Raw genomic sequence first — 8385 nt, 5'->3', positions numbered from 1 at the left:
ATGTCCATCAAACACCACCAGTTTATTGCCACCTGAAAGTAAATACTTTACTCTGCCAGTGTGGTGTTTCCTTCACTGTTCAATGAGGGACTCATCTTTTCAGCAGCTTCTCAGCAAATTATGCTAGTACTGGATATGCTGAGTAACTGGAAAATCTCTTCCACTGTCCTGCAGGTTCTTGATTGGATTTATCTAAATTTTCCAAAGCATAATTATGGAAATCCTAAAGGAACAAGTGAATTGAAAGAGCCAGAAATAAATGTGATCCTGTCACTTTGTGATAAAAGAAGCTTTGGGGACAAGGCCACAGGGTTTGTCTTTTAGGACAAATACGTGAGTAAGTTTGCAAGTTCTCTACATTGTGATGGAGTGTAGGATGGCTTGGAGCAACAGCTGGGTCATTGAAATCCAAACGAGTTCATCTGGTTGTAAGGAACCCCCTTTAGCTTACAGTTTCTAAAAAACGGTTAAGGTCTTTTGTTTTCTGGCTGTTTTCTAAAATTCCAGACTGCAAATTACAAAATATAAATTCAGTTTCATTTTGGGATAATGTGGGAAAATTATTAACATCTAAAGTAGAAAAATTTGACTCTAAAGCTGCTGTATTTCTTCCAATATTTTTATAAGTACACAAATGCTTATTGGAAACCGAAAATAAAAGACAGCTACAAACAAATTCTTTAAACCATCCCCCCTCCTCTCCTCCAAAATCCCCTGTCCCTGGAAATAGTGAAAAACCAGAAAAGCCAGAAAATACTAAGCCCCTCCCCTCCAGCTACCCAAGTTCTAAAACTTTTGAACAGCCTGCTACAGGATTCTCTGTGTTCCCGTCTCTTTCCCTCAGTTTACCTCAGGATAGTTCGGCAAGAAACTTTCCTTTGTCTCACGGGGGGGGGACCGCGTGTCCAATGGTGGCAACCACGCTTCAATTTCTTCATCTCTTAACCCTTTCTCCTCCTCAATCCACTTCCCTGCCCCCTTCCCCCATACTCTCCTGACCCGTTCCTGCTACCCTGTAACTACACCAACAGGTTTGGCTAGTCACTTCTTCCCGGCTCAAGTTACAGCTTCTAACCCTTCTGATTACAGCGAGTGCCAGACTGAGTGCCCGGAGGCTACAGACAGTCAAGGAAAAAAAAAAAAATCGGTTAACAGCAGGGACTCTGTCCCTCGGGAGGGAGTAACTGCATTGCCTCCCAGGCTGATAGATAAAGATATACCTAGCCCTAAAGCTCAAAACTTGGAATATTATGCACCCTCTGTTACTCCTGTAGTTGATATGGGTAGAAGAAAAATGGTAATAAAGTTTATCAACCTTTGTCTTACCATGATAAGAAAAAAAAAATTTGTAAATCATAGAAAAATTTTGGCCATGAAAGTGAAATTTTTAAGGGTATGATGAAAGCAACTTTTACCTCAAATGAATTAGTTCCCCATAAATTGAAGGACCTTTTCAGGTGCTTGCTAACGCCCTCAGAATATGATTTGTGGTTTAATATTTGGAAATGTTCTTTAATGGTTCTTTTAACAGAAATTCACCAAAGCCCTGTAAATTCCAAAGATTATATTGATGTTAAACAATATGCTTCTGAGATTTTTTTGCAGTTCGTAGATAGACTTCGCTCACAGATTGAGAGGCAAGTCCATGATCCAGAAATCCCAGGCCAGCACCATCCAAGCCTGCAGCAGCTGAAGCACCACAAGCGAGGAAGCACCCAGTGTCACCTGAATAGCTGCAGAATGTCACCTGCTTCCAGTGTAAAAATCAAGGACATTTTTCTAGGGACTGCCCTCTTAACCAGAAAAAAAAAAAGAAAAAAAAAAAAGAAAAAAAAAAGAGTAGAAAGCACCAGCTCGCTTTTAACATTCAGCACTATGACACAAATGCAGCGAGCACTACTGTGGAAAAAGCCTCTCTCTTAAAAACAAAAGGGGAGGATGGGATAAAAGGTGTGGGTATACAAAACGAATTGAATGTCAAATGTTCTATTAACCAGGTCCAGCAGCCTTGTGGCTGTGTCAGGCTGGAGACTACCAAGGGTTTTCATTTCAAGTCTACTGTCTGGACAATTGTAACAGTGGACCGGTCAAGCAGCGTATTAGACATGACAGTATTTCACATGGAAATGGAGAGTGAGTAATTTCATTGTGGGAGACACAGCACACACACCCTTAGAAATTGATTAGTGTGTGCTGCCAACAACTTAATACTCCAAAACACACTTGACCTAGTGGTTAAAGTTTTAACCTCTGCTGGATTTCAATTGCAGGAAAACAAAATTCAAAAGATGCCACCTTGGAAGTATCTGGGCTTGGAAATTGCTGCACGGACTATTGTCCCACAGAAATTGGAAATTATCTGTGCATTAGCAGAGAGGCCGGGTCACCATTATCAGCCTGAGTTGCCTTTCAAATTCATTGTTTTGGGAAAACTTCCATGTCTGCATGGTCTAATGTTCCAGTGAATCAAGGGCAGAAAGATTCACTCTTAATCATAGAATGGGTCTTCCTCTCCCACCAAAGATCCAAAACTATTACACAGCCACAGGAGCTTATGACTCAGCTGATTCAAAAGGCAAGAATGAGGCTGCATGAACTAGCTGGTTGTGACTTTGCATGCATCCACCTTCCGGTAAAACTTTCTGAGGAAGGGAGGAACTCTCCTGAAAGGTTGACAAAAGAGATGTTTGAACATTTGCTACAAAGCAATGCCAGCCTCCAGATATCTCTGGATAGCTACAGTGGACAGATATCAGTTCACAGCCCAGCACATAAGTTGTTCAATGAGGAATTCCACCTCATCCCTCGTGAGAAGATGAGCAGGAGACCGCTCGAGGCACTCACAGTGTTCACGGATGCATCAGGGGCCTCTCATAAGTTGGTGATGACTTGCAGAAACCCACAGACTCAGCATTGGGAAGCTGATGTTGAGTTTGTGGAGGGGTCACCCCAAATAGCCAAACTGGCTGCAGTTGTGAGAGCCTTTGAGAAGTTCTCAGAGCCTCTTAATCTGGTAACAGATTCAGCTTATGCTGCTGGGGTAGTGTCCAGAGTGGAGCAGGCAGTGCTTAAAGACATTGATAATGAGCAGCTCTTTAGGCTGCTGTCAAAACTAATCTATTTGGTTTCACACAGAGAGCATTCCTTCTATGTGATGCATGTGACGTCACACACGGATTTGCCAGGTGAGATCACAGAAGGGAACCGTATGGTAGACGCCCTTGCAGCTCCAGGAGAAAAGGCTGTGCATGCTAAACAACACCTAGAACAAGCCTTTTCAGTGCTGGGGATCCCTAAGGAAATCAAAACAGATAATGGCCCAGCATATATATCCAAGGAGTTCCTAGAGTTTATCCAGCAGTGGGGAGTGGAAAATAAAACTGGCATCCTCTACTCCCCCACAGGTCAAGCTGTGATTGAGCGTGCCCACCAGACACTCAAACAGGTCCTGGATAGACAGAGCAGTTCCACAGTGTGGATGGCTCCACAGCAAAAGCTCTGTAAAGCCCTGTTCAAACCAAAGGTCCCTATAAGCTAGTAACCTGGGGAAGGGGTTATGCGTGTGTATCCACTTCCTCAGGCCCTCAGTAGATCCCCCAAAAGTGGGTAAAACCTTTTGTTCCAAAAAATCCAGCTCCAGCAGAAGAAGGTGAGAAGCAAGTTGCCATTGCTTCAAAAAGAAGATGCCGCCAGAAAGAAGAGGAAAATTCTTCATAAAGAAGGACCTTCCGGCAGACAGAGACATTTAATGTGTTGTAAAATGTTTTTTTTCCTTTTAGAGAAAACCTACCCTCCACTCAACCCCAGAAAGAACCCCTTCGAAGTTGTCTTCTTGTTAACAAAAATCAGAAAATTGGTTCAATGAACTGTTTAAAGGCTGGGGGTTCTCAGGGTGGTGGACTTCTATTGTTAATACAATTTTGTTCATCTTTGTTATTATTTTCCTTGTAATAATGGCATTCAGGATCCCACTTCACTTAGTGTTCAAAGCTACTAGTATCATTCCTTCTACCTCTGAAGTCAATCGCATAGAAATGCAAAACATAGAACAATCTAATTCTCCCACCAATTACAAATGTTGGTCAAAATCATAATTCCAATCAAAGTAAACTTAACATCTTGCCCTCACTTAATTAAACAAAAAACGGTGAGATGTTGTAATCCGATAACAGAGGTATAAGGGATGTCTTACCTGTCCCTCCTGTCCCTATCCTATTGGCAGACAGCCAGAAATCCCCTCCCTGACCCTTTCCTAGAAAAAGCCAAGACCTGAGATGCGCTTCCTCTTTTCCCCTGCTACCACCATGCAATAAAGAAAAGGCAAAGAGCCACTCTTTTGATCCTCGTGCTTGTCTCATGTGCTAGACCTAGCTACTTCTTATTGATACAATTAGAAGAAGTTACACTTTGTAGCAGTAAGCCTGGCCATAGCACTCCAGGCTCAGATCTGCTTGCCGTGGTAACCATGGATCACAGGCTGGAGTTGATCTCCCAGAACTCTTCCAAGCCAGTGCTTGGATTCTGTGACATCACAGCCTCTGGGGCAGCATGGTGCCTGGCAACTGTCCCCAGCCACCGCCGTGCCCCACAGCCTGGGCTGACCTCGGCGAGGACAGACGTTCCGAGCGTGTGTGGTGGTGGCAGCTTCCCCAGAGCACCATGGCTGACCCGGTCCCCTGGATCCTGCACTTTTACCTGCTGCTGCTCCTGGGCCATCGTCCCGACCCATCCAGCCATCCTGGGCCGGGCACAGGCCTGTATCTCGAGGAGCTGGAGCAGCAGAACAGGGACCCTGAGCCAACATCCCCCTGCGTGGATGTATCGTGGCAGTTCTGGACATGCCTGCTGGTGCTGCTGCTGGCCACAGGCACTGTCCTGGGATGGCATCGCTACCGAGGGCGCTGGAGAGGCTGGAGAAGGATGGAGGGATGGGGGGTCAGGCAGGAAGGATGGGCTTGGACCTCTTGAGCAGCCCTTTGGCCAAGGCCCCATGGCAGAGTGGAGCTGAGCCTCTGGCTGGGAATCAGGCCAGGGCTGAGCTCAGGGACAGCCCCAGGCAGAGGCAGCCAGAGCTCTGCTTGCTGCAGCCTGGCCAGGCCTGGCTCTCTTGCTCAGAGGCCAAAGGCAGCCCAGAGAGGGGCCCTGCTCTGCCCCTCTGCCCCTTCCATCGGGATCCCTGTGCTTTGCCTTGCAGCAGAAGCACCAGAGGCCCCGCAGCTGCTGCCCAGGACAAGGCTGTTCCTCAGAGCTGATCCAGCTGCTGAGGAACAACCACACCCTGCTGCAGCAGTGCCTGGAATGCTGCTCCCAGCAGAGGGCCCAGAACAGCAGAGCAGCACAGGGGGCCAGTCACACCAGGAGGAGGAGCAGGAGGAGATCCTAAATCTTGCCTCAACGCTGACCTCCAGCTCCAGCACTGTGTTCAGAGCACTGCAGGGAATGTGTGACCTGTGCCAGCCCAGGCACGGCGCCATTCCCCAACTTAGGCCTTAGAGACACGCCATCCTTAGCTGTAGCAACCCCCACCACCTTTTCCACAAGAAGCTGACCTTCCCCTTAGTGTTGCTGTTCTAAATGTTTAAGTAAGTTAGCCATAATGTTGTTACCCCATAGTCCCCCATAGTGTAGATTTTTAGAGTAGTAAAGTGAATAAAGTTCATGTTCTCTGCACATCCTGTGTTGTTTGCTTGATATTCCATCCAAGACGGGACACAGAGGGATGGGTTTGAGCAGGAGCTCCAGACTGCCTGCAATGGAGAGCCTGAGTGCAGCAGCAGCATTTGCAGGAGTGCAAATGGAGGGCAGCTTGAAAGAAGATGCTGGGCAGTATTCTCCTGCCTCCATCTTTCAAGGAAGATTCAAGTCAATCCCTGTCTGCGCTCTGCTGGGAAGGGTCCCGAAAGGCTCCAGGAGGTGTCTGGGTGGCTCCAAAAGGGGCTTGCAGGACCCTGGGGCACCAGGGAAGGAACAGCATCATCCCAGGAATGCTGTGAGAGATTCCCCAGAGCGGCCCAACCTGGGGCCCGGGCAAGGGATGGATTCAGGCAGGCAAATACATCCAGGGGCTGCCTGGGCTATGGCAGTGAGGCCCAGCCCTGTTTCATATCTTTCTGCTCTTCATTTGTATTTAGTCCTTTGTATTTATCCTCATGACCCTCACAATGGGATTAGATTTCTCTTTCTTTCAAGACAAAACCTTAGTTATTTTATTTCCACTAAACAACCATGTGTATTACCAGCTTAAATGACTTCTCTCTGACTTACTCTGCACCTTGCTCCTTTACAGCAAGATGATCAAGCACCTCTGTTAAAATACAGATGCCTCCCTGGAAAGAGGACAATCTTGCTATTTTCTGAAGAATCTTAACTTTGATGATGTACCAAATTTTACAAATCCAAGAGGAAAAAAGCCTACAGATCAGTTTTACAGTTTCAAAAGCTGATTCCTCAACTCTTGCACACCAGTTTCCTTATTGGCAACATTCAGCAGTGATACCAAACAAGCAGAGAAAACAAATGGGAGAAGAAATGCAGACAGCCATACAACCAACTGCCAGCACAAGAAACACACTGTGCTCTTGTCACTGACAGTTTCTGTCTCATGGTTGAGATGAAACAGAAGTGGAAAGTGGCCGCAGGGAGCCCCACACGACGAGTCACACAAGCTACTGAAGGAGAAGGTGAATCAAGAGCACTTGCTGAACTCAAAGCCATTCAACTGGCCCTGGACACTGCTGAAAGAGAGAACTGGCCAAAGCTCTGCCTTTATACTGAATCATAAATAGTAACCAATGCTCTGTGGAGTGGGCTAGAAAGGTAAAAAAAGGCCAGCTAGCAACATAAAGGAAAGCCAATTGAGGCTGCTGATGAATGCAAAAACATTGCCACTCAGACAAACTATCTGTCAAAGTCCATCATGTAGACGACCATGACCCCAAAAGTCAGGCTAATAAAGAACACTGAAACAAGGAGCAAGTAGATCGAGCCGCAAAAACAGAGATGTCACAAATAAATTTACATTAGCAACATAAGGGAGAGTTGTTCCTAGCTCAATAGGCTCATACTGCCTCAAGCCATCAAGGCAAAAATGCCACCTATAAGTAGGCACAAAACTGAAAAGCAGGTTTAACTATAAATTGCATTTTTCAAGTTAACCATAACTGTAAGACAGGTGCTAAAATCAAGCAAGCCAAGCCCATAAAGCCTCTCTAATATGGGGGGCAGTATTCCAAATATAAGTATAAAGAAGCCGAGCAAATGAATACATCACACTGCCTCAAACCTTCCAAGGCAAGTGCTACGTCAGCACAATTGTAGAAGCCACCACTAGATCATTAGAAACCCACCCTGTACCTCACACTACTACTCAAAACACCGTCTGAAGCCCAAAAAAGCAAGTCCTATAAAGACCCAGCACCCCTGAGATAATCGTCAGACAACAGGATCCATTTCAGCCTCAGCCAAAAACCAGGATATTGAATAAATAGATCATATCCCTTATCACACACCAGCTGCCAGGAAAGTTGAACTGTACAACAGACTACTTAAAATTACCCTAAAGGCACTTGGCAGGGAAACATCCAAAAATTGAGAAATGAACATAACAGAAGCCACCTAAATAGTCAACACCTGAGAGTCCATCACTCAAGCAAGTCCTGCCCAGTCTGAAGCCTTGCACACAGTGCATGGGGATAAAGTCCCTATAGTGCACATAAAAGGTAATTTTAGACTGTTTAGATTAGGCCCACCTCAAACAAAGGCAAACCAATCCGTACAATTGTTTTTGCTCAAAAACCTAGTTACACTTAGTAGGTAATGCAGAAAGATAAAGAAACCCATTGAGTACCACAGAAAAACCTAATCTGAAGTGAGAACTGTGTCTAAAGTTTCACCGTGGATAAAAATATATAGCAGGTATTAATAAAATTAATAAAATTAATAAAATTAATAAAAAAGGTATTAATTAAGGAAGGATGCAGATGGTAATAGAATAAGGAGTAGATCATGTCTTAAGTTGCAGTGCAATATGAAAGCAGATGTATACATTCTATCACCATCTGCTGAAACCAGGTGGAGCAGGGCTCCTTATCTCTTCCATGACCCATCCCTCAGAACTCCTCCCCACAAGGAGTTATACCTTATGGAAGATGCCCCACCCAAGGAGAAAAGCCAAGTATTTCTTACCTAAATAAAATCTGAAATTTGAAACATCAGAGTAGCCTTTCCCACTAAATTCCCAGAAGAAGACCAGGCCTATCTTCATGACCACCAGATGTTAAAAAAGTAACTACACCCTTCCCAAAAATCATTGCTCCAACAAAACCACATTGGTCCCTCCAAGAAAACTACAGGTTCCATTATTCAGACTGTAACCAACACCCTGAG

This window comes from Erithacus rubecula (assembly GCF_903797595.1).
Source record: "Erithacus rubecula genome assembly, contig: scaffold_453_arrow_ctg1, whole genome shotgun sequence".
Classification (NCBI taxonomy): Eukaryota; Metazoa; Chordata; class Aves; order Passeriformes; family Muscicapidae; genus Erithacus; species Erithacus rubecula.
The sequence above is the reverse complement of the archived record's forward strand: the minus strand, read 5'-3'. Positions refer to the sequence as shown.